This window comes from Thunnus maccoyii, chromosome 7 (genome assembly GCF_910596095.1).
Source record: "Thunnus maccoyii chromosome 7, fThuMac1.1, whole genome shotgun sequence".
NCBI classification, from domain to species: Eukaryota; Metazoa; Chordata; class Actinopteri; order Scombriformes; family Scombridae; genus Thunnus; species Thunnus maccoyii.
Window position 1 is genome coordinate 5,784,355 of NC_056539.1, and position 27,435 is coordinate 5,811,789.

The 27,435-nt window shown below is 38.5% G+C and overlaps 1 long non-coding RNA gene across 1 annotated transcript in view; it reads left to right on the plus strand.

Moving 5' to 3' along the window:
- LOC121900257 overlaps positions 1 to 16,086 on the plus strand; it is a 103,981-nt gene extending 87,895 nt beyond the window's left edge. The window contains exons 3-4 of the long non-coding RNA XR_006096944.1: positions 8,630 to 8,706; positions 15,492 to 16,086. This is a non-coding gene — a long non-coding RNA (uncharacterized LOC121900257). The remainder of the gene's footprint in view (positions 1 to 8,629; positions 8,707 to 15,491) is intronic.
- The last annotated feature ends 11,349 nt before the right edge of the window (positions 16,087 to 27,435 follow it).

Genomic DNA, 27,435 nt, shown 5'->3' on the forward strand with positions numbered 1-27,435 from the left:
CAGGTTGAGGTGTTGTGTCAACTTTTTGTGGAAAATATTTTTGTTTGACTTCAGAGATGCCTTTAGTTGTAGAGTTTCTATAGGAAATAGGTCTTGATGGAAAATGTATGTTTATTTATCTGTCTTCTATCAAAGTTAAAAGATCTGTAAAGTATAAGAAGAGTTATGATTAATATGGTGAGTTATTGACATCAGTCACCTATGGGGCTTGTGTAAAAAATAAGGACAACGTGACTCTGCTGTAATTATGATTATATGAGACTTGATGTCAAAAACACCATGTTGCTTGGAAATAAGGTTGTTAATAGAGCAACACTGAGAACTTTTGATTTCCTTTTAAGCACAAACAACAGAATGAGAGAGACTTTGTTCTCCCACCATTGTCCACCCAAGTTCCCTCTTTTCGTTTTCATGTCTCAAAAGCCCGCATTGTCTCCCAGGACACAAATAAATCAGTGTTCTTCCCTTTTCATCTATGTTGGAAAATAATTAAAAAGGGAGTGCTGAATTGTGTACAAGCTGATTCCTCTGTTCAGTAAGCCACCTTCATCTAAGAAAAGTCCCCCCCCCCCCTCCACCCTCCCACACCCTCTGTTTTTTTCTTAATAATATGTTCTGCTCTGTTTAAGATTGAGATCAAATACTCTCTCATAGAGCCAGGGTAATTAGATTTCACTATGTAAATGGCCTTTAAAGCGCACTCAGAGTGTGAGATGCTGTGCTCACATTTGTTCGCTGCACTGCTGCCTCCCTCAGGTCATTTGTGTATGAATCACTTGGCATCGCCCTGCACTGAAACACACAGCTCTGCCGCAGAAAGTAGTCCAAATAAACACTGATAGGAACGCATTAATACTAGTTGCTCAATGAGTCATTTGCAAAACACTAAAAACAGCTTTTACTCCTATTTTCTGTACAAATTTAATAGCAGTTACTGTGCACATATTTTTTTTTTAATTAGTTTTTAGTGATTATATTTCCCATTATAACTTGTAAACTGAGCCTGACCTGCAGTTATAACCAATTTATTACCAATATATTGTCCTGTGATGTCACACAGTGTAATCTATTTGTCTGTTGGCATAGCAGTTGAGTGTTTTTTTGTTGACATATTTAGTAAAGTCTGTTGTAAAAACACAGCATTAGAGGCAAAAATAATGTTTTTTTTTGCTTCCTGTCCCCAAAATAATATAATAATTTTCCTAATTTTATACACATCACAAAATAATCTATTTCTAATTATTTTAAAACGTCTATTTGGCAAAGACGAGTTAACAAAAACAGCTTTAAAATTCAACACTTCTCCATATAATTTCTAACAAATAGCTATGAATTTGGACATATCCTTATGTGTATAATTGAGATGTGCAGTAGCATTTAGTGATGGATTTGTTATTATTCAAATGTCATCTTTTGGGAGGGGGGGTTGCATGTGCGCCTGTCTTGCTCGCGAGGCAGAGACAGCAGCTATTGTCTTGAGGAGACAAAAGGAGTAGTGACATCACTAATGTTTCAAAAATAAACAGCAGGCTCCTATTATGTGGTACAGTTAAAGCCTGGAAAGGAGACCATATGTTAGGCTGAGGGCTATGCTGCTGAGAGTAGCCACGCATTTCATATCACTGACAAGTCTCCTCTCCCTCAGCCTTGTCAAACCACTGTTGTAAAACAATTAAGCTCCTATTAACATATATTTTATTAATTGCCCTATCAACATGGAAACACAAAGACATGTAAATGCCCCGGCCTGACAGATTTAGAAAAGCATAGCGTGGCAGCTTTCTCACAGATAGTGACAGCTGAAGGAATCAGGTCAGATTATATGAGCATGGACAACTCAACAGATTTGTTTGCTATTGATAGCAGCAATCAATTCAATTAGTTGTCTCTCATACGTTGAACGGCTGATGAGATTAGCAGTGGTTGTGTTTTGTCATTTATTGTTTAATGTATGCATGGATTTCTCTTTCAAAAGAAAAAGCTCTTGATTTTTTTTTTTTTTTCCAATGTGCAGTGACTGTTTCATAATTATTGCCTCACAGCTTTCTATTTCCTCTGGAGTAATTGGACTGCCCTGTTAGATTATCCGGTCTAAATTGCAATACTAATTATAAAGCCTAACAGTTGTGTCGCATCAATAGTCTATTAGGATTAATTAAGATAGGAAGTGACAGCTGACGATTAAGCGCATCAGTTGCAGTTCAACAATGTAGAGGTCAAACGATCAAGTTCTTTTCTGTCACAGGAACGTTAAGCCTCCTTTCAAAAATGCAAATGCTTTTATTCTTACTGACATATAATGTTTTACAATCACATGCATGGATAATTTTGTTATTTATTTTATTGTATGCAGCTTTAGATATGGCTCGTTGTTATCCTGTCACAGTGACAGAACAAACGATTTCATAATTGATTATGCCTCTAATTACAAAGCATACAATTAGTGGAAGTTATTGATAGTTCAGCATGTGCCTTTTAACCCCGGAGCTGTCCGTTTACTCCCAGAGGAGATGTGTGTCCTTCTGTGTTAATGATGGAAACGACTTTTAGATAACAAGGGTGTCCCAGACAATCAGCTGTGTTTACACAGTGACCTGGACATTTACTTGCTTGGCCTCTGTATCTCCCCCTGCCTTTATATATGCCAACATCACTCCTAATTACATTGCACCAAAGCAGACCAACTAAAACTTTTTCCACATGCTTCTGTACTATAGTGAAGAATATCGTATTTTAGACAGATTTGGAAATTATTTTTTTACCTAATACATTTCCTTCTTAATTGGCTGAATATTTATGAATGCCCTCAAATGGCCCCGAGAAACACACTTGTCAAGATGTTTTCAAGAGAAGAGGACTGCTCACAAATTTCATAGAAAAACTACTGCAATGCTTTAATAGTTAGCCTCAGACATTTTCAAATGTCAGGTCCAGGAGGCTTACTGTTTCAGCACTCTGTCCATATCTTCATTTAATGACACTTATCTGCAGTAGTGCAGTGCTTCTCAACTTTTTTTGTCTAGCGTGCCCCCACATCCCTATCAGATGAACCCCCATGCCCCTTCATAGACCCCACCTCTCATATTCCTGATGTTTATTTCAACTGATTCTGAAGTGAATGTTAAATAACACTACATAAAGGTGGATCTTTTTATAAAAATATTTCATATCATTTAACTGTCAGTGTTTTGGTTGGTTAGGTCAAGTTTGCAGTGACCATCAACATTTCCTTTAGATAATTGTTTAAACTGTTTATCTGTTACTATTTTAAACATTTATCAATTACCTGTAGCTAATAATGCTGACTGTTTCACCATTACTTTTAGCTAACTATTTCAACTGACTCATTCCCATTGTTTATCCGTTACTTTTAGCTAACATCTTTAACTAGTTATTAATTACTTTTAGTGAACTATTTCTTAACTTCTCTGCTAGTTTGCTAAGTATTTTTTTTATGTAATCTTAATGACAACATGTGGCTTTAATGTGTGAACTGATGGTGGGAGGTGTACTGTGCAGCGACTTTATTATAGCTAGTAGCTCACTGGGTTTGTGAAAAAAAAATGTACTTAAGATCAGCATAACAAAAATGTGTAATCATATTTGGACTTTCCTACTTAATACAAATATGTGGTTAGTTTTTTTTAAAAATCAAATCATAATTTCTTTTTTTTCTATTAGTTGAGATAATTTAAACCACAATCTCTCCAGAAGAGCACAAGCACTCTCTTGGCTATTCCTGGTTGGGGATCTTTGCTTTAGTGGACAGATATGAGTGGAACAAGCACTGATCTTATCTTCTGTCAAATGCCTTGTCATCATCCATTTCTGTCTAGTGATTGTAACAGAGCTTTGTTTTTTGAGGGTTTCTGTAGATTTACTGTAAAATAATTTGCTATTAAACATTCATGGGCATTGATCACAATATATTTATGTATAATTTAGTATTGTATAGTAACTGTTAATCTCTGCAGGGGATGAATCTGCTTTTCAGTTGCACAAAATCCTCTTGAGAATGCTCTGTAACTTATACTGTATGTTGTAAGCAAATGCAAGGACTGTATTCAGTCCAGTATACTGAGTCTCTTAAAGGGCTGGAGTGCTAGGGGGCATACTTACCCTTGAGCTCCCAGAGGAGCAATGTTATTATTGGTAATAAGAAGTGATAAATACAGTGTGAGGGAAGCGTATGCCTCCATAGAAGTTACACTCCACTGAGTGTAGGCACCTTTGAGAGTTACTGTAGATGAATTTCTGTCTGTCTTTCCCCCAGAAAAACACCTTTTAGCATTTGCACAACAGCTAACAAACAAGTTTGTTAAGAAATGTTGGTTTAGGACATTGCAGATTGTGTAGCACAAAAGAGTGGGGCATCTGTGCTTATGACAATTTCAATAGTTTAATCTTTCAGGGAGGGTTGAGTGCGGAGTGATGCTAAACTACTGTCAAGACAAATATTTCCAGCAGAGTCCACTTGTATAATGGAATGAAAAAAAAAAATATAAGCTGGCACTAAAAGTGTTTCTTCTGCCTCTTGCCCTCGGCATTGGGCTTTTTCCTTTCCTTATCCAGCACAAAGAGTGCATTGTTAGCAGGGCCATTACAAGCAGTCTCAACTACACTGGACAACATATGGCTCTAGGGAGAACGCTATAGATTGTAGGGATGGGAGAAATGGGAAAGTTCATCAGACCCATCTCATCTGACCTCAGTTGGTTCTGGGGAAGAATGCGCCGGGATGCTACCGCTGAATAGACAGATTTTCCAAATGCTTTGAATTCCGTTAGGATAGCAAGAAAGAAAAAGGCAAGATGCTCAAAGAAATGGATTTGGCCTATAAAGTGTAAGTGGCGTGATGCCCATTTCTTCTCAGAAGGATGACATTAGGGGACCGCTTTTATTGATGGCTGCACAAAAAGGGGTAAAGAGTGCACACAATTAGGAGTCAATTGAAGGACTGGGATATTAGGGTTGATATATTTTAGCCCTATAGCTTTAGGTCTTTTCATTTTGGAAACACAAAGAGGAAGAATGGAGTGCTGTGTTCATTCTTAAATGCCTTTTTTCCTCTGTTCTTTTATTTATTTTATTCTATCATTAGTTGTTTGTTTCGTTTTTTTTTCCGTGGATAGTAACCACGACCCCGCTTGGAACAGATGTATTACTTATGACATCCCAGTTTTCATCCGTTCACAATTTTTACATTAGAGTTAAATCTCTGCAGCTGGAATCTCACGGCTGAGTTAGCCCGAGCCCATAAAATATTGAAGCCTTCAGAGCCACTGGCAGGCAGGTTGAGGGGAGTTCATGTCCAAAGCCAAGCTTCAGATTCACAGACATCCCAATAGGAGTGTACTACAGAAAAAAGCACTAATAAAAATTTCATTGAAATGAGACGGGGATATTGCTAGCATTCTCCCCAGCATCAGTATGAAATCTTAATCTGAGTTAATGGAAGAGATATGAAAGCCTTTCTCAATTCAAACACAAGCAGTGCATAATTTATAAATTATTGTCAGAAAAGTGATTCCGCTCTGAGATTTACTCTCTTCTAGATGGAAGTGAACTCAGGAAGACAATAAGAAAACATAGTCTTTTTGACCTCTAATGCCAGGAGATTTTACAGTAGAGCTGTCGATATAATCAGGTAAACTGGTCTTTTTAAAAAAAAAAAAAAACACTACAGCGCTTAGAGCGAATAAATACCAGTAGAGGCTTTTTCTGGCAAGCCACAGACCTGGTGCAAAATGAGTAAATAAAACAGCCTCAGGAGGATGGAGTGTAAGAATCCTTTGTCCTGAAGGTTGACAGTTTGATAAAGGCTTGGTAATGTCTCAAACATACAGTATTGTCTCAGTGATGTAGAGGAGCGGAGTGTTATTTTAAAAAGCCTTTCCCCTTCATCCCCTTTGCTCACTTTTTTACTCCAATTACACAAGATATGTTTGCATGGCATGCTCAGTGGTTAATTCACAGTGACAGCTTCCTCTTCCTGCCGCATGTGGAGCGTAATAGAAACGGTGTCCCATGCTGGAAAACATTATTCACTAATGTAGCCTCAGCGTGTCCAGCGTGGAGCTCGGGGTTGTTCCTACTCCATTACATGGCAGGGAACAGGTCCTGATTAGGATTAGCACATGTACTCGCCCTCCCTGAAGACAGCCAAGTTCAATCATCCTGACTACTGCACTCTATTCACACTCTGCAGCCGCTCCTAGCGAGGCCTGCAGCCTTACGTTTCCTTTCATGCAAACGCTTGTGGGACACACTTTAACAGTCCAAACAGAATAAGTTATCTTTCATTTATTTTACTGAGCAAATTAAAGAGATTACTGGGTTGCCAGACATCACACAGTAATTGAAACATTGTTGTTTATTAGTTGCCATCAACATGATGAACCGAAAAACATTTTGGCTTGATTAGTTTCATAAATAAAACACTAAATCATATTATCACTTACACGTTCAGTTTTTAAAATTATGACTCAAATTCATCTCTAAACATTTGACTTGCTCTTATATACAGCGAACTGCATATAGTGGAAAAAAACAAACCTTGGTTAACATTTGTTATCTATCAGCCATATAATGCAACTTGATGTTTGTGTCACTAAATGGTAAAGGCGAAGTTGCAGACGCGGAGCGCAGGATGTGTTTTACTTTGGCGGGCCACTAGATGTTCCTGAAACTGGCAGATAAGGGAGCGAGTACACGCTTGGCTGAGTCAGGCGTATCCAAGGTGATAAAAGCATAAAAAGGAGACATGAATGTTAGATGGAGTGCTGAAGTATACACTGCAAACTTATTTAGGACAGTGGCGACGAGCGTTCTAATGTGAATAAATGGACGGGCATCTCGGTTTCCCTTTGCTTTTGTGTGTTCCGCCTACCCTCCGGTGAATCGAATTTGATGAAGCTCCAGAAAGCCTTATGGGAGCGGTGAGTGAGGCAACAGTGTCATTACATGCCCCGAGCCTGCATTTGTAGCCACAGGTTACGGAAATGGAGTTTTAACTTGTAAACAGGGAGTATTATCCATTATTCACCATTGCTTATTGTGGTTAATCCACAATAACAGCCTTTTAATGTAAGTTATTCACTCAGTGGTTATTATTAGGTGAGTGCTATGTTGAAATGAGGCTATAGGGCAGAGTGTATACCGACTCAGAGGAACGTGCCGAATCACTTCAGACGACACAATCAGTGAGTGCAGGCTGGTAAATTGGAGCTGCCAGTGATGACTTATTGATGACTGAGCTTGTTCTTTCCTCAGTTTAATTATGAGAGCTAGTTAATTCACGGCAGCTGGAGAGTCAAAAGGAGACGTGTTGGGTGTCATTAAGATATCCCACAACTTCATCACTAAGGCTCCATCCATAATTCACCCTCAGTTCATGTGTGACTAAGAGGGCTTTATTTTAGAACAGCCTTAACGGGTAAACTCATGTGGAAAAAGGTCTGCTGTGCTGCAGTGGTCTCCGTGTCCCGCCAAGTGGAAGAGTTAAGAAGTGTAAAAGCTGCCTTTTTGAGAGGCCAGAGTGGACCGGCAAGAGGAGGGAAACGTCTCTGGGCGGACGAGGAGAGGTCACATGATGTAAGGGGAAGGAGGGCCATGAGCAGTGGGAGCAATTTTTCGACCTTCTAACTGTAGCTGAGGTGATGCTGTTCATCTTTAGGAGGCTACTTATGTCAGGAAGTGCCTCGGCTCCCGGCGCTCAGGGACCTGACATGCACTCCGAAGTGTCCAGCCTGGAAAAACCTGCGAGATGTCCCTGGACCGGTGGTGCTCACTCACTCAGCTTTACTTTACAATTTCTCTTGTGGGACTCGGTGCCGACCACTCACTCTTTCTCAATCGGTCTCCTTATCTCCCTCCCCTGTCTCCTTTCTCTTTCGATTCTATCCATTTTTCCAACCTAATTTTTTCCCTCTCTACCTCTCCACCAACCCCCATCACATCCATCACCGGACCCGCACATCCATCTGTTGTCCTCCCAGCTTATCCTGGCTTGTTATTGTTTTTCTTTTAGGTTTGGCAGGCTTGTATTCGCAAATGGTTTGCTGCTTGCTGACCAATATTTCAGACTCTCTTGTATCTATTACTGGAAAAGCAGGATGGTAGTGAGCAGGGATGAATGAGAAACCAAAGGCCAGGATCTCATATTTCTCTTAACTTCTCTCACTAATAAATGTGAGATTTAGAGTGATGGTGACAACTTTGCCATCATTGCCCTCATGATGAAGTCAGTAAAATACTCTATGTATCAGTTAATCAGACATTCTCATGCAAAAAAGAATAAAATGTGCTCAATCTACCTGGAGAAAGACATGCCTTGTCTTTGTTTTTCTGTTTACTTTCACCTGACTTGGCTGTGTGCTCTGATCATAGGACTGCGTGCTGGCCCCGATCCCAGCACTTGCATATTCATCTGGTCTAGGTGCTAATTTGTGTGTTTCATGCCTGTACTCACAAGCTTGTTTGCACACCCTGTTCCACCTGGGCTTGTTTTGGCGTCCTGTCAAAACCCAGGCCAGCGGAACAAACAGCGTCTGTGAAAAAAATACCCATGCATGTTTAATTATGACAGGACACTCTCTCTCTCTCTCTCTCTCTCTTATTCTCTCCATAGACCTCTCCTCTGAGAGGAGGTGCCTCCTTGCAACCCTGCATTATTGTCGCCTTTTTGAAGTACGGCAAGAAAAAAAGGTATTAATATTTAAAGTGCTTGCTGCCATCCCCTCACACACACACACACTCACATGCATGTACACACATCTCCTCAGCTTAATCCAGTCCTGATTTGGGATTTAAAATAAAGTACAATGTATGTATTGTTTGATGCATGAATTACTGAAACATTCAAATGTAAGTATGTTCTGTAATCCAGGTGGCAAAATCAACCTGTTTCATTTCTTTAGATGGCTTTCAAGCAATAATAGGCTACACATTACACTTATGTAACAAAATTAGCATACACCTTGCTTCATGAATGTTACTGATTCTTAAAGTCAAACAGAAATTCTCACTTTTTGTGTAAGGAAATATTAACTGTAATTATAGTGCAGATATTGTGCATATTTTTCAATTTTCTAAAGAAAGTTTTTAGACATATTGGGAGTTGTTGCTATTGATAAGTTGCTATTATTGATAAGTGATGCACTGTCATGTTCCATGGTGTGCTACACACTGTAGCATGTCACAGCACTTTACAGCCAATTAATGTTGATTTCAAGACATCTTTCCCCCTTTTTCAATAAGCCCATCTAGCAAAGTGTAAACCCTAACCATGATTTAAACTGTCTCTTTATAACATTCAACATTTGGGAGGACCTGTTACGCTATTAAGTTTGTATTCCTCTTGAAAAGTTAAAGCTAGCAAGCTACACTAACTAGCTTCCAGTTTCTGAGTGGAAGCTAGTAACCCTAGCTTGCTAATGTTAGCACTGTAGTAACATCCAGCATTACAAGTAACATGGGAAGAGCTCAAATCACAGAATGGGACAAAGCAACGACTAAAAATGTAGGTTAACTGTAAAGCAATATTTGTACTTACACATACAGAGATTGCTCAAAAAAAAATTAACAAAAAACTTACCACAGCACGTACCAGGAACACTGATGGGGGGGTGCTATCAGCGCTTTCTTTTTGGTACTTACAAAATACAAAACAAACACAAAGGATATATATACTGATTTCTTAAGAAAAATGTATTTTAATGGTCATTCAACTATTAGAATATATTATTGACAAAATGTCAATTATGAAATACTAAAACCCTTCATTTAACTGATTAAAATACTTAGGAAAGCCTTGCCACATGACATTAACAATTGTTTTCAGCTGGTAGAGAAACTTTTTAATGTTCACATTCCAAGACTGTTTTGTTTTCCGGTAATTGCTTCCCTAAAGGACCCCCAAAACAAAGGTATGCAAGATGCATTTTAAAAAATGATCAGTAATATTGGTCCACTCCAGTGCAAGTTGGGAGTGAGGGGGATCATTTTATATCTACTCAATATCTGCATGTTATCGAAAACATCACCGATTAGAAGCTGCCTCAAATCGAAGCATGAATTTTAAGTTAGAGGCAACATAAACTTGCTCAGCACTGTAAAAGCAGCCGCTGTGAGGCAAAACAATAGTCTCATCATATAGAAGGAGAGAAGGAGGGAGGCTTGTTTTCTCACAGGCCTGACCTCTTTTTCTGACGTGTCACATTATGGTTATACAGAATGTGTCTCCTTTGCATACAAAAGGTCAGGAAGATAAATCAAAATCCGCATATGTGACTTGCCCGATTCATCACAGCAAAGAGGGTCAAAGTGTTAGCTGTAATCAGATTTTCCCCCCCAAATATAAGATGAATTGTCTTTGTTAGCAAAATGCATCTGTGGAAATGGAGAATGTGGCGCTTTCTACAAATATACAGTTCTAATTAAACTATTCAGTGAAGTCATGTCCCTGCTTTTGAAAGGAATGCAGTGAATTTTATTACTTTTTACACTTTGGGTGTGAGGAAGGAGACTAATTTACCCCTCCAGGTCTTAGAGATGTTTGTTGGCTTAGTGACACTTGTGCTTGTTAGATAATCCGTGATGATGCAATACTCTGAAATAAAATGCTCTCCCAGCTAGTAAAGCTCCAGTTTGGATCTGGGCCTGTGAGGGTTTTAGCTCCGTCTCAATGTTCCCTCCACCCCTGCTGAGACATTAATTAAGGCTCCTTTCAGGTCCTTTTTTCAGCAGTTGCCCCCGTAATACTCTTGCTCAGTTAAAACCTGCACATGCAGGTGCCCCCATCATCTCACAACAAGCTCCTTAATTAACTTGAAGTCGTAACAAATGGCTACACTTTTGTCTTTATCTTTGCTCTTTCTCTCTGTTTCCCTCTCTCTCCAAGTTTCTTCGACTGAACATAATAAATATAAAGAAGATACAAAAAAGTCAGTCCTGTCTCTTTAACCCGGCGTCTTTACTCCGTGAAGCGTTTGTCTTCCTCTCTCTGTAGTCTGTCATCTCTCACAGTAGATGATCTCGAGAAGAGGCAGAGGTTCAGGAAGGAGTATAGTGCTGCCATCGAAACAGGCATCACACCTCTCCCACACACTGCTAATTAGAGTTAATTATTAATACACTTTGATTTAGCCTTGCTCCCCCACCATCAGGTGCCAGAGTATTTTAACATGTTTTTACAAATGAAAGGAGTGAAGCAAATTGATTGATACTTTTTCCTTACCTTACAACTTAAATCAAAGGCCCCGCCAGTTTAATTGAAGGCAGAGAACGTTTGAAAGTCAATTTTAAAAGATATTAGAAGTAAAGTTAAAAGGATAAACTTATTAAATGGAAAAGTTTGTGGTGAAGAGAAAGGCATATCGGGTTTGTATGGATAGAAAAAAGTGAGACATGTATATCTGGACATTGTGATACTTTTGGTGGATGCAGCACAACTAGTTCTTCAAACTAAATGACAAGATACATAGTTTGTGATTGCCTTCCAAAACAACGTATATGAGCATTTTATGATTTGATAACCCTATGAGCTGTTACAAAAATGATACATATAACAATTTTGTGATCTTCAAGCATTATGGTTAAGGTTAGGCCACTAAAACTACTGCATTAAGGTAAGGAAATGATTGTGGCCATGGTCAAAAGAAGAACTAATTGGTTAAAAATTTGAGTTCAGTCAGAGGCTGAGCTGTCATAAACACACACAGACATACACAAACTGAGTGTGTATGTAGCTTACAGCTGTACAGTCAGCTCTTTCAGGCTGTTCAGGGGTCAAATCACGCAAATGATGCAAGGTGAAAATTTTCCTTGCCTGAACAAACCATCAAGAGATTTTGTGGCGCTAATAGCAATGTCATGATAACTGCTTTTGCTCCTAACAGACAGTTCAAAAATCACACGGCTACTAGAGGTCCTTGTAAGGTGAACTTGAAATTGAAGTGAATTATAGTGTCACCTTATTTACACAAAGTAGGCTGAGGTACTGATTTTTCAGTCCATGTTTATTCCAAGTGTCGACAGCTGGGGCTGAAAAATGAAGCCAACATGGAAGAGCCAAAAACTGCAGTTCCTCGAATAGCCACTTGAGGCTGGCTCCAAAAGCGAGTCAATCCCAAGTGGGTAGCTCCCAGTCTGAAAAGGGAAGCCAATATGAAAGTGCCTCAAACCTGCAATCTTTCTAATGGCCAGCAGGGCGCGACTCCACTGGCTGCAAAAATAAGTCTGATTGTATAGAAGTCTATGAGAAAATGACCCTACTTCTCACTTGATTTATTATGTCAGTAAACATTTTCCTAATGAGTTTATAGTCTCTATTGCTAGTTTCAAGTCTACTTCAATACAGCATGATGTTCATTTTGTAAATTATGGCCCCATTTAGAGTGAAATAGATGATAAAGAAGTGTATGCTTTAGAGCATGTCTACGTTGTGATTAACAAGTCGCTACAACATTGATTATGTAACGTAACCATGGCATAACACCACATTCACAGAGTATAGGCATAGCTGCTGCTATTTCAATTGTTTGTTTTCAGTTCATTAAAGTTAATTGTAACATTTTGGACATCTAAAAAAGTATTGTTCAGCATCTGGTTATGATAAAAGACCCTCTAAGGAGTCGGATGTTCAGTTTTTCCAGTGAGTACATTTTGTTTTAATGGTAGGCCTGTTTTTCGCTAGCAGAAATTAGCAATAGCATTAGTATCAGAAATCAAACATGGCAACAGTCAAAATGCAAACTCAAGGTTCTGAAATTGGACTCCACAAACCACATCAAAGTGGCTATGTCCTTTTTTTTTTTTTTTTACAGTCTATGTTTTATTCTCACAAACCTCCAATGTAGAGACTGTACATTAGCTGTAGCTGATAGGTAGCTACCAGCATACATACCAGCTATGTGGAATGAGCCAAGTGTGTTTGTGAGACTGCTCTACCAAGAACTTTCATCTCTGTTCTTTCATTTGTGAAGCAAAGTTACACTGTATAGCCTTGGTTTTAGTGCAATTTTTTATTCAAGATCAAGCATTTGTAACTCTCACACACAAATTTTTGCTTCACCCAGTGCAACTTGGCATCCTTGCACCCACCCTTAACTTTCCATTCCATTGTTTTATGAAGTCACATCACCTCCAAAACTCATTTTGCATTCAGTTTAAACACACTGTCCTTTAGAGGGATCAGAAATGCTTTTTTCTCCAGCAGAACACCACAGTAGATGGATACACAATGAATGACATGGCAATAGGACAGAGGAGGGGTGTAAAAACCAGGTTAAACTGCAGTCGCAGGTTGACCCTGGGAATACCAGCGCCGTCACATCTGATGACAATCACCAGGTCTTGAGCGCAGAGAGGGATGAAGGGTTGAGAGAAAGAGCAATGGTGGAAAATGGCGGCTTGATTCAGATGAGACATTAATCAGTGATGACGGGTGCTGGGGTTAAGACCCCTTTCTCCACTGGTCATGTTTTCTGTCTGGCTACACAGAGGCTAGCAGGTACAGTAATTGCCCTCTAAAGTGCACATTTGAGCCTGGACAAACCTGGTTGAGCAAGGTTTGTGTTTTTACAATGACACTGAAACCAGAAAGGTATAACCCAACTAAAGGCTAAGGTAAGATTTTTAAAAATTGTATTACTATTGTTATTATTATTATTATCATTATTATTATATCAAGATGGATAGCGGCAGATGGCTGCCTCCGTTGTTTTCTCTCTCATGCTTTCACAGTTTTTGTTTATTCGTTAAGCCTTTTGCCACTCTCAAAAGATTTACCAGGGAAGAACTGCTGAACATTCAGCAATTTGCTCCACACAATTTTTCTTCAATCTTCACAAATGCAGAAAGTTTTGTGGAAATGTTGTTCTTCCACCTACTGTTTGTACATAAAGTTATCTTATCACTTTTGTTTAACCATATATTAATTTCAGCACTCTTTGCACTGTTCACACCTTTGCACAATTTCTATCCTATTCACAGAAATGGTTTCACTTGTATATAGACATTGTATGTTGTTGTCCACTTGTTTTTTCTATATTTATGTATCTATTTTTTCTGGAGTCAAATTCCTTGTATGCCTAAACATACTAAGCCAATAAAGATAACTCTGATTCTGATTATAAAAGAGGCCTACATCAATACAACAGATTAATGCGAAAAAAGAAATGATGGGAACGCCACCACACATTAATTCCTTGGGGGCAGTGTCAATTACGAAAAATATGAAAAATATTCGTTGACAACCTTTTTTCACAACAACACTAAAACAGAGGTTGATTTAGCAGCTTGACTTGTTGAACTAGTAAGCAGCGACTTGCATGTCATTAATATTAAGCCTGTGTCAGTAATGTTTGCTTGCTTCCTTCCTTGGAAGGAAAAAAGAAAAACATTCATGGACTAAAATGCATCCACAACCAACAATAGCTAAACAGCTGGGACAAATCACGAAAACATGCTGGCCTAGCATGCCAACATTAGGGTAACCTAATGTAACATTATCAAGGGCTATGGATGCCTCAGCCTTTTGTGTTGATAGGCTTTTGGTAGGAATGAGCACAGGATCAATGTGGGTTGTCAAATCTTCATCCAGATGTTGGTTAAAGCAATATTAAGGAGTAAATGTTATCCACCTTATTGTTTAGCTCTTATAGCTAAACTCACCACAAAACAGTATTTTAGTGAAATGTATGCAGAGTTTGGGAATGAATAATGTCATGGACCATAACACCTGTCCACATCAAAGATGGCAATAGAATGTTTAAAAATTAAAAATGTAACCAAATTTTCACTGACCGAAACTATCAACATTCAAATGGCTAAAATGTGAAAACTAAAATACATTTTCATCAAAAGACTAAAACTAAATCAAAATCAGGTGCCAAAATTAACACTGCAAGGGTGTTGTTTGAATATGTTGAGAGGGAAAAAAGGACATGAGTAAATTAGAGAGGACAAGTTAGACCATAGAGAGAGAAATGTTCCTCCATACTGGTCATTTGAAGTTTGGTCTTTAACTCCACATCACTGCTCCCACCCTGCAGCAAAAGGCACACTTTGATAACACCTAAGTGACTCACCCATTAAATTGCTCTGACTTTTCTGCTGATCCCGTTGTATTCCCAGTTTGGGGGTGAAACTGGCTTGCCTTGGACTCTGTAACTCATCACTGGGGCCAGTGATAATACCCCTGAACCTGTGGCTGTCTTGTGCACGGCTTTGACTCCCATGAAATAGAATCATCACCCCCTGCAACAAAACAAATAAATCCTTCCTCCCAGTCTGTTTTGATATGTAATGAGTCGGTGTTTCACTCTTCTGAGATCTTGTTATGTGGCGTATCGGTGATGTGTCTCTCTGCGGCCGCGGTTCATCTGTCAAACTGGATTTTTCCACCTCAAAATAATGATCCTCTGCTGCACTGAGGGCCCCGCTAAAGTATCTGCTTATTTAAGATGGCTTTGTACCGTTGTTCTATGTAGGTAACACCTGGCCCTCAGGAGTCGTCTGCAGCGGGTTACAAGTGGAGAGGCCCCTGACAGAGATGGAGACACAAAGAAGCATAGATAGTATCAAGAGGTGGTGGATTTTGTGATGTGTGAGTAATGCTATGGTTATTGTCTGTGGATCTACACCAATGATGGATGTCATAAAAATATATACCATACTTAGCAACAGTGTTGGGCTCCAACAACCCTAAAGAAGAGCACCACATGTTGTCAGGAGAGACATTTTAGGGAAGTAAGTGATGGAGTAAGTCAGGCTGTGACTGCAGCATGAATGTATTGTGCAAAGGCAGGGATTCACTACCATCTGCATTCACATATCAAACATTTCTTTGACATCAGAAGACATTAAAAGACTCTTAATGGGCTTTGCGCTCTTATGTACCTGTTTCTGACTTCATTAAAATCCTTTCTATATACTGAGTATATGCAGGATGGATGAGTGTTGCAAATACATTGTACTTGCAAGATGAAGTCTTAAGAAATCATTTTTAAGAGCCGTTGGTATAATAAAACCAGTTTAGCTCCCTCATGTTCTTTATACAACTGTGCTTTTTTTATCCAGCTGGTATTTCTCCCCGCCTATAAATAGCTAAATACATGAAATACAATTAATTATTTTGATGCAACCATCTTACCTGATGTACTAATCATGGAAGTGTGTGCTACCCAGAAGTACTGTAGGTATCTAAAGACAAGATTGCCCTTGATTTGCACATTATGCTGCATATGCAACAATGTAATTTACTATAAAATAGGCTGTAATAGCAAAGCATGCCACCTAAACCACAGATCAAAGTGATATGTCTATTATTCTAAAATTGAAACAAGATATGCTGGCCTACATAGTGTGTTTGATAACATCATTTATCAAAGCTCTATAGACTGTGAGTTTCCTTGATAGGCTAGTAAAAAGACATCTGTCCAGTTAGATGAAAATACACTCACATAACGCATATTCTTACAATATTTCAAAATGCAAACGTGACAACTCATGTTGTATGAAACCTTTAATCTACTGTATGCTGTATTATTTGAGCAACATAAATCAATGGATAGATGTGCTTTGTTTTCAATTTGCTATCTTTATCTCTTTATAGTGTCAATTTCCTTCACAGATCTACTGTGCTTTTAACTTGTCTGTGAACAGCTTTTTGCCTGCGTAGTGTTAGAGAACAGGATGGCACAAGGTCGAATGTGAGGGCAGGCGAAAAACAGTTGGTGCTGTAGTTTTGAGAAACAGCTTGCCCTTGATACCTGGCCTGTTCTTCATTGTACTGTCAGACCCACGGAGGAACCCTCCCCAGTGACCAGCCAAGGCCAGTATGGCCCACCTCTCTATCCTCCACCCTGCTCTCTGTCATAATTGAGCTGGGCTTTGAGAATGTTTTTAAAACCCAGTGTGTTTCCAAGATGCAACCTTAAGACCATCTTAAATAATCAGAACACCGCAAGTTGTGAAGGCTTTTCTTAACCCAGCCAAATGCAAAGGATCAAGTGAACTGCTGAGAGAGGGAAAGGTGCGTGGACTTGCTAAAGCTATGAATAAGAGAAACATTGGTTGGGATGATACCTGTCTTTAATATACTCTGATTATCTCTATCTACCACCTTCTCCTCTCTTCACACTGCTCATCTTACTCCCTGCTTTGTCCTTTTAGAGGGAAATTAAGGTGATGATTAAGCTTCATTAAAGAGGTAAATAAAGAGGGGTAGTGCATGGCCCCGGTGCTTCAGCCGTGTTGCTAATTGGCACAGCGTGTGGGTTTGATGTGGAGCGCTGCAGAAGGAGAAGACGTCAGGGGCGGGCCAGCCATGTGACCTGGGAGCTTCGCCAACCGCCGTGCAGCCCTCACTCGCTCTGTTCTCCCTGTGATCATGCTGTGGTTCTCTGCATGTTTGTTGGGTTTGCTAAGTCAAGGTCTTCTCATTCATTTTAATGACTCCACTTGGATGTAAAAGATTAATTGATATTCTTACAAGCAAACACCTTCAGGCTCATTAATCAATGTGTCAGTTTCTCCCTGCCATAAAAATGTACTTTACAGGATAATTAATTTCCTAATATCCTCCAGTCATCCTGAGTGCCCTCAACTTAAAATACTTGACATTTAGCCCTTCATATATAGCTCACTGGCTCCAGGAGCTTGTAATGCATTGTAGTGGAGACTGTAAAACAAACTAATGAACTTAACAAAAAGAGGGCATGTATTTTTTGGTCAATTTTGTCAACTTGCTCCCGTTCTGTAGTTTTGTCATTTGCAACATGCCTTCATATGCAAAGTTGGGCGGTGCAGCTCTGGTTTTATGCACGTGCACTGTGAAGTGCGATATTGGAATCCACTTTTGCATTAAATTGCACCTCCACCTCTGCCAGCTAAAATCACATCATTGCTTGCTTACTATTCAGGAGTAATTTTATGGCTGTCAGCATAGGCATTACATTCCATTTTAACATTAATTATTAAACCAATAAATAGCTGAATTCAACCAAGTAGCTGAATGTATTGCTCTGGGAAATTTGACTTAATATAATATGTGGCTATTGAACTTAATGTGAATCAAAGACTTGATGTTCCGGTCCTTTTTATAGCTTGTTGTCCTGTGTTGCACCAGTGTTGCATTGCCTCTCTGGTCGCCAAAATTGCAGAAATATGTTGGGTGAGAAAATAGAGCATGTAATCTTTTAATGTCAACACTGAAATCTTGCAGATGACTTAATGTTTATACACACACTATTGATACACTGATTAACCTTATTTATGATGAAGAATATAATGAGTAGAGGCAAGAATAAGTGTTACAAAAGTGAAAATGACAATTTCTACCAAAGCTCCACCACTGGTATTATGTTATGTTATAATATGTTATATTATTACATATTATATTAGGTTTTGTTTTCATTTCTTTATTGACCAAATGAATAGATCACAGAGCAAGTGGGTAACTGATATTTGAGGAAACTGTGAGTTGAAGGTAAAGCAAGTCAACTGGTTCTTTTATGGAACGTTTTATATATTTCGTAACTGAAAGAAGCCGGTCTGTGCTATGTAATCTGATCCTCAGAGGTAAGGCTGCTGTCAAAAAGAACTCTCAGGTTCATGGACATTGATGTAATGTTGTCAGGTGAACTCTCAGTTTGTTCTGAATCCTGCCTCTGGAGCTGTAAGACCAAATGAAATTATTTAACACTTACTCTGAGTTGTAAAAAGTTTTCAGACAGTATGGTGGAGGCACTTGTGTGTATATAAATATATATATGCTACCCAAACTTATAGGGTATAGGCGAATACCAGGTACCGATTCAATACCAATATTTTTCACAGATTTAATATCTGTTCACCAAACTGTGTTGAACTGAATAAGATCAATCTCCTTTTTAACTATAAATGGGGATTTCTATACACCACTCTTTATGCACTTGTGCAAACTTTAATTAAAGCTAAAGTTTATGAAATTAAAGTTTATGAAGTTACAATGCATCATCATCACATGACACAATCATGCTTAACCTGTTTAATCCTTGTAACAAACAGCACTGAGCTGCAGTGAGCAGTGGTGATCAGAGGAGATGCTACTGTGTCCACACAGTAGATGGAAAAGGCTTCATTGAACATAATTATATGCTTATTCATCTCTTCACCAATTCACGTTTGCGTGACGAGACAACCCACCTGATAAACAGCATAGCCTCTCCAGTAGTGTGTTCCAAACACACTAACTCTTAATTAGATGCAATCAGTCGTCGTTCTCTGAGCTGTTCTCCTTTATCAAGCCCTGTTTAGCCCTGGATTTTGTCCATCCAATGTTTCAAAAATAGCTTTTATTTCACAAAGTGCAGAACATTTTTAAATCTAGTTTCAGAAAAACTACAGAGTAAATGTTACGTTAGCTAATGTTAGCTACATGCAAATATCTTGTGCAGTTTCAAAGTAAAAGGCTATCACTGCTTTCACATTAAAAAGCAATTACTAGGAAGCACACACTGCAAGTGGCAAAGTATCAGCAGTAGGTTTAGACATAATTTGCTCATGCAACAAATGAACAGAGCAGAAAAGAAAAGTGTGTTTACTGTGGATCGTTCACATCTGGCAGATACCCGATCCATTTAATAAGGTCAGTATCAGTGTTGGATCAGTATCCGTGCATCCTGAGCTGCATCTAATCAGCATAGCAGTGACAGAAAATATAATTGAGACATGAATATATCTACGGGGGGTATATTTATTAGGTTCAATGTGAAGTTAGGATTGACACGCCAACCAAAAAGGCGCAATTGTTTTCACAGTATTATGACCTGCTGAAATACTGCATTTTAAAATTAAATTAAATTGTAGGAATAGGAATTGTTTGCTGTTTATTTTATTTACTCTTTGACTCCACAGCTGAAAACATTGCATTGTACAGTTATACTGTATGCTGCAATGGGTATGATGTCATCTTAAGTCTTGCAAGTGTAGATTATGGGTTTCAAGTAAACAGTGTCTTTCCACATGTTGTTTTAGATCCCTCTAGAAAAGCGTGGCACAGGAAAGAGTGTTATTACGGTAATGTCACAAGGAATTAGTTTAACAACTATTGTACCTATAGGATATAATGCTACTGTAGCAGTCAGAGGCACACATGAGCGTGCCGGAGAAGGCGAGGATTTTTCACCACTGTTGATTCTTGTTGATGGCTCTGTGGTAAACCTTTTGGAAGGAAAGGCATTTATCTCCTCTCGCTGGTGTAAATGCACTATCTCCAGTGCTTTCTTGTGTCCCACACCACAGCAGACATCTTGCTGTGAACTTAATGATTCAGCACTCACACATCAGACTGAGAGGCAGGAGAGAACATTGGAATATTTGATTTGTCATCACGCAACTGAGCATAAGTAACACCCTGGAAAATGTCCAATAAGTGATTAACAATGTGCCATCCTTACATTACTCCCACCTAACGTCTACTAATTTTACTTGGAGTTTAATATGGTTAGATTATATAGTCACTATAGGGAAAAAGCTCATAATTTATAGCAGAAACTGTAGCATTTTCAGAGTAGATACATGAGAGCAATTATTGACACCCTCCTTAATCAGTCATGGTGCACACTCTCTAAAGGCCTTTGCTGCAACACAACATGCCCTCTGCTTATATTTTGTACATTTGCAATATAACAGTTGTTTTGTGAGAAAATATTGGGAACATGAAAAACTATAAACTGAGTTGCTGTTCATGTTACAAATTAATCTATTGGGATTGTTTGCGGGGGGAAATCAATAAAGCTAACGTTAGCTTAAACACCAGTCACAGTGAGACTGGTTAGCCGAGCTTCATGAAAAATAAGAAAAAAAAACTTTCATATAAACCTTAGGTAGTCTTGTTAATTGGTTCTTTCTTTTTAACATGTAGAAACAGAACTAGAGACGTTATGGTTAAAAGAGGAGTTAGCAAGTCACAAGTCCATAGTCCATGACAACTCCATAGTTGAGTTGTTCAGTTTGCACAGTGTTGTGACTCTTAGAGGCCACACCAAGGATGTATTATCAGAGATAGATAACTATATACTCCAAAATGGCACCCATTCATTCCAATCACAGCTGCTCATCCAGTGCATACGCCAAAGTCTTGTCTCTCATCTTCTTGCACTTTGCGTGGCCCACTGCAAATGCACTTTATAATCTCTCTCACTGGACCTATCCAGAGCCCTCATCTCTGCCATCATAGACAATTAGCTTTTTAGGCTGTGGGAATGTTTTAAAATATTAACACTCAATAATAATTTACCTTTTTGCAGTATTGCATTTCCTGTCTACACTTTTATAGTTGTCATTTTTTGAGGTATCATGTTGGACCACTGGGACTAACTGGTAGCAGGGTTTACTTGTTACTTATCAAACTCTCTTAAAACACCTTTGGGCTACACTCACACATATCATTTTTCAATTATTTCTGCTAATTAGACTTCAGTTTAGGTTAAATTTGAGCAAATCTGTGCAGGTGTCATCAAACTCCCTGAACTAAAATGAATGATAAAGGTGTAAACTTCCCCTAACAGGTGAAACTAAACTGACATTTGAGTGAGGGAGATGTCAATCAAGCACAGTCTGTACATGCCCACACCATCCTGAGATGAGCTCTAATCAGGTAACTTAAGTAAAAACACCTGTGTGGGTGCGAGGAATCAAACTCAAATGACTGTTGAATATACCGTTGGCTAAATAACTAGTAATAATACAACAAACAAGTAAAGTAAACAGGACAGTTTTAGATTTGTTGGGAGGCATGGTTTTCACTTTTGACAGAGGCTAACTGATTTATGCTAGGCTAAACACCTCCGGATTGAACTCTGTACTGAACGCAGAGAGATAACCTGATATCAGTCTTCTTGTAAGTAAATAAGTAAGAAAGCAAATTATCGATCTGTCTCTTTCTCTCTCCTTATCATACCAGAGCCTCTTGTTTTTAATGCTTTGCTGCCATAGCATGTTGCTTATGGAGTTCAACTATTTCTAACGTGCAACAGCTACAGGCTCGCGCTGGTCAAATGGATGTTGTGTCCCACTCAGGGCAGGCTGTAGCTTGTTTACTGTATATGTGTGAATGCTCCAGCAGCCCACTCAGTGTCTGAAAACCTCCTATACAGTAGCAAATACACAGAAAAATGTCTGGCTCTGAGTAGGACAGATATTTAAGCTAGCTTGTACTGTAACACGTCCTCCTACTCACTCCTCTGAAAGTCAACTACCAAGCTGTATAGCTCAATGTATGTTGACTTTTGTTTATGTCTTCCCAGATTATGTGCACATATTTCTAACTCTAAGGCATTGCATCTATTGATACCCATAGTCTTTTGAAAGTAATAGCTGAGATATTGGCTAAAAGAATATTAAGCGCAACATTAGTTAATTCTTTGCTTGTGACAGCGGCTGCTAAATTCCTGGCAGAGTCCAAACAGTTAATCCTCCTTTTAGGTCTGTGTTGTGCATCATTATACAGTTAAGAGGAATATTTACTAAAGCAATCCACAGTAAATCCTTGGCTTGGGGCGGCATCACCAGGTTTGTCACCATATGGTGTGAGCCTGCAACCCTCCAGTCATCTACCTAAACTGTGCTGTCAAGCTGCAGCCTTTTAGAAACACAAGTTTACTGATTAACATTTTCAAACTGTGCAGCTCAGAAAATTAGGCCTTGGCTTTATGTACAAAATCTGTTTCTGTTAAATGATTCATGCCCTCCAATATGTTAAGACTGGGAATTATACTTCTGATATTTATTTCATGGTATCATGCCCTTGGAAACAAATAGAACTTTATGCTGAGAATGAAATATTAAAATCAGATCTGTAAAATAAATAAGTAGAAAGACCAGTATACATATTTACAAGAGACATGGTGTGATATTTGAAAATAAATGAGGGCTCATCTAGCATACTTAGAAAATGATGTACAATGAGGCAAAAACTGCTTTGGGATATTTTGATGAAATTATTTATGAGTTTAAATAAATCATTTATTCACCCGAGCTTAAACTATTTATCTAAAATGAATGCACCCTGCATTAGTTTTCATAGCTCAGCATTTAGAGCTACTTTAAAAGAGGAACTGTGGAATAAGTGAACTCGTACAGAGAAACACAGACAATGTCAATAAGACAGGACGTGGTGTTACAACACATTCAAGCCTCACTGAAGAAATAATCATGCTTTTTATTGACCACCTCTGACCTGCATGTCGTGCGTTGAAAATATAATTTCTCTGAAGCTTATTTTGTGCATTTATCTTCAATATTTCAAGACCGCTTTCCACGAGTCAGCAAGCACACCGAGACATAATTTTTTAATTTAAATCTTCTTGAAGTGATGGCTTCTGTTTGAATCTAATTGAATTTAATCAGGTCAAACACTTATAAGCTTATGTTTCAAACATGCTATCACTGTGTTTATTGAAAGTAGGACAGAAGCCTACAGTATATAAAGCATATATAAAGTTAAGTGACCAATTAAAAAAGATAAATACTGTGGAAATGAGTGTGCTGATGATATCATTAGGGATGATAAGGAGGCAGAAAACAGGGGGAATTACCATAAAGTTGAAAAAGCAATGAGCTACCTAATGTGGATAATGAATCGTCACACTTCTTACAAATAAAAACTGTTGCATTTAAAACATTTAACCCATTTTGCTTCACCGTATTTCACATATCAAAAGGCTGTTTTTGAAAAGCGCTCTGTTTTATAACTGCAGGGTACACTTTGTACGCTTTTTACCCTCACCCCCTTCCCTGGCCCGCCACCCCTCCACTCTCGTTTCTGAAGAAAGCTAGGTGTTAACACTACAGAAGCAAGAGGAGTAAGAAAAAATCCTGCAGGTACCCTGTGGGTATCTTTCAAATTAATCGTCTGGCTGGTCTGTCTTATGTGCAGTTTTGAAACATTAACAAGACCTTTGAGAGCCGGGGAGAAGGGGAGAGGGAGAGGGAAAGAGAGCAGGACATGGCATGATGGTCTTTAATGTTTTATTGAACAGATACAAATTATTTTGGCCCTGGCCTTCACTGTTTGGTGGAAGTCGGTGAGAAAGCAAGTCAGGGCATGCCATGGGCACTGTGTGGGGACGAAAGAGGAGCTGTGTGTGATTGAGGGTCTGAGGCTTAAAGCCACATTCACTTTAGTTATTTATTTCTTTTCTGGGGGGAAACAATAGCATGAGAAATTCTCCAAAAAAAATGCTGGATGAAGAGCTTGATGTACATTTATAATACCTCAATGGAAGAAATATGCTTCAAACCGTCTGGTCATTAAATTGATGTGAATCTTGAATATAGGAGAACCTTTACAAGACTGAATAACTGAATGAGTTGTTATAATAATGCTTGAACAAAAGCATGGAAATAGGTTGTCTGCTTGAATTTGGATATATTTACATTAAATGTACACATAATACTGTTATCAATGTTCCTTTCATGTGACAGTTATGGAGAATATTTTTTACTTATTTATCGATTGATTGGTTATTGAGTTATAATCACATTTATGTACCACAGATTGCTGCTTGAAATCCTAAAATCATACTTTATGCAGAACATTTCCTCCCACACACTCAGTGGTACATTTCACCTTATACCACTTTTCCACAGAGAAGTGATTAGTTTGAATGAATTATTAGTGGATCTAATATTAAGTGATATAGATGGTCTACCTCACCCATATGACCTTAATGCAGGTCAAGATACCAGGATATGATGGTATACTGGTATAAGAGGCTATGACGGTTTTCTGCAATACCAAAATCAGTTGTCCATCAGTGAGAGTGGTGATAGTTTCAAAATAAAATGATCTGTCTGTCAAGATCAACTGTTGGATCACAGAAATGTAATTATCTTCAAATTTTGTAATGGAAATGCCTTAAGAACTCAGTCAAGTGCAGTTTTGGGTGACTGACAGCAACACTAACAGCAGAAATAAAAGACTCAAATTTTGATTAATGATGAATATATTGCTTTATATCCAGTCTCTGTTTTGTTTGCTGAGGTATTATTGAAAATCTGTGAAAACATTTAAAGACGCACAAGTGAGACTCAGATAGTTTGCTCACTGTCATTTCTGCCAAGACTTGATTTCATTAGAGACATTTCAGTGTTTTTAGTCAGTGTTATCTGTCTTGACTGGAGGACGAGGTAGATGCACACATACATTGGGTCAAACCTTTAAACTGTGTATCTTGTGACAACACAGATGCAAAAAATAACAATAAACAATGGCTGCCATATGTTTATATGTATGAGTTAATCATGCCAGTGAGCTAACATGTGCAATATTACGGCCCTGGCATGCTTTTATTGAATCCAGCCACTATTTATGTTATTAGTCACACCTGTGTTTAACAATTCACAACAGATCTGGGCTATTACTTAGTTTACCCATTCAATATGCCCCATGTAATAGACACAATGTAGTTTACTCTACTGTATTGTGAGCAGTAAATTTAGATTTTGAGCCATCATTATTTTGCACCATCCCTGACAGGTGTAGTGTCACACAACTTACCCATTGCAATGTGAGATTGTTAGCCGAAAGTAGTGTACATATTATGGATGCTACTTGTTTCATTGTGGGAATTTTTGAGGGCACTACATAGAGCATACATGTCACTGAGAATTCAGGCAATCAAATAGGACTGCAGACAGTAAATATAGTGCACTATAGTAAATAAGGAGTGTTTTCAGACACAGCCCTGTTTCACGGCAGACATTTTGGCATGCCATAGCAGGAAAACCACAGGTGTAGTTAGTGTTGTCAACAACAACTGCATTGTACCACTTCCAGGGACACTAAAATGAGTGAGTCATTAGTGTTATTAGTTACAGTACACCTGAACATTTTCTGCTATGATAATTCAAAATATCTGCCATTAAAAGGGTCTGTTACTTTAAATTAAACATACAGTATATATAGTACCGTGCAAAAGTTTTAGGCACTAAAAGTAAAGTGAAGGTGTGTTCAAAAATATTGCTATAAATTGTTTTTAATTATCAATTTGAAAAAAATCAAATAAATGAAATCAATATTTGTGTGAGCAGCTTTGCCTTTAAAACCGCAGCAGTTCGCCTCAATTCACCTGCACACAGTTTTTCAGGTACTTGGCAGGTCGGTTGTTCCTGCATCCTGGAGAAGTTGCCACAGTGCTTCTGTGGATTCAGGCATCTCAGCTGCTTTTGACTCTTCATGTAATCCCAGACTGACTCCATGATGTTGAGATCAGGGCTCTGAAGGGCCCATACCATCTGTTGCAGGACTCTTTCTTCTTCTTGTTGCTGAAGATAGCTCTTTATGGCTCTATGCCTGCAGAAGCCGAGGCCTTTTAGATCAGTTGCTCAGGTTGAAGTTGGTGAGGTCACCAAACTCCATATGTGGTTCAAGTTGTTCCATGTAACTTGTGTAACAGACCTGGCAAATTGCCTATTAGATTTTTAGATTTATTGTGTTTAAGTGGGAATTTTGCCCTGGTGTCGGTGCTAGAGGAAAGGTTATGGGGTCATTAACATTAGTGACTATCCTCTAGAGATGATAAATATTCATATCAGAACATGTGGACCAGATGTCTAATTCTGGGTCATATAGGCCACTTTTAGGATCCTTTTGGTATTTATCACACAGTCATAGCACAGAGCCATCATTAATGCTATTAGTAACGCCTGTGTTTTTCAGATGTCTGCTATGAAAAAGGATGAACTGATACACAAAATCAACCAATTGATGTCATAATTAGGATTTATGAAAAATGTTGTCAAGAGATTAAATTCCCCAAATTACCTCAAAAATATGTAAAAATTCTACAAGCCAAATTCAACCTGAGACTTAACATTCCTAGTGTAAACTAAGCGATGTAAAACACATGTAAGCTGCTAATGAGAGAGGCTGAAGTGAAATGAGAGCAGGCCTGGTTGATAAAGCTCCCTCTAAAAGGAAATGACAACAAAGAGAATCACTACCTTGATTTCACTTGTTGTCCTTAGAGTGCACTCACTATTTATGCATGATTAACAGACCTGCTAATTCAATTAATGTAACAAGTCGTGCTATTTTCCCCTTACACTCAATTGTTTCTAACATGCTAATAATACATTTACATTGTTAATTCAAGATACTTTCTCATGTTCAGCATATAAATGATTCCTTTAGGATTGAGTGCAGTCTGTTGTCATTAATCCTGTTAGAATATCCCACTCTTATCTGTGCTGGCACTGACTCATTACTAAACACGATAATGTACCTGCTAATGCATGTAGTTGTGAATACAAGGAGGTCCAGTTCAGTCCAGTTTGTGATAACATACACTGTGCTGGTTGTGTTAACACAGTTGTTAAGTCCCATGTTATCTTGTAGTAAGTGCTGTTTACATGACATGTCCTAGTACTGTAAGTGATTTCTTCCAG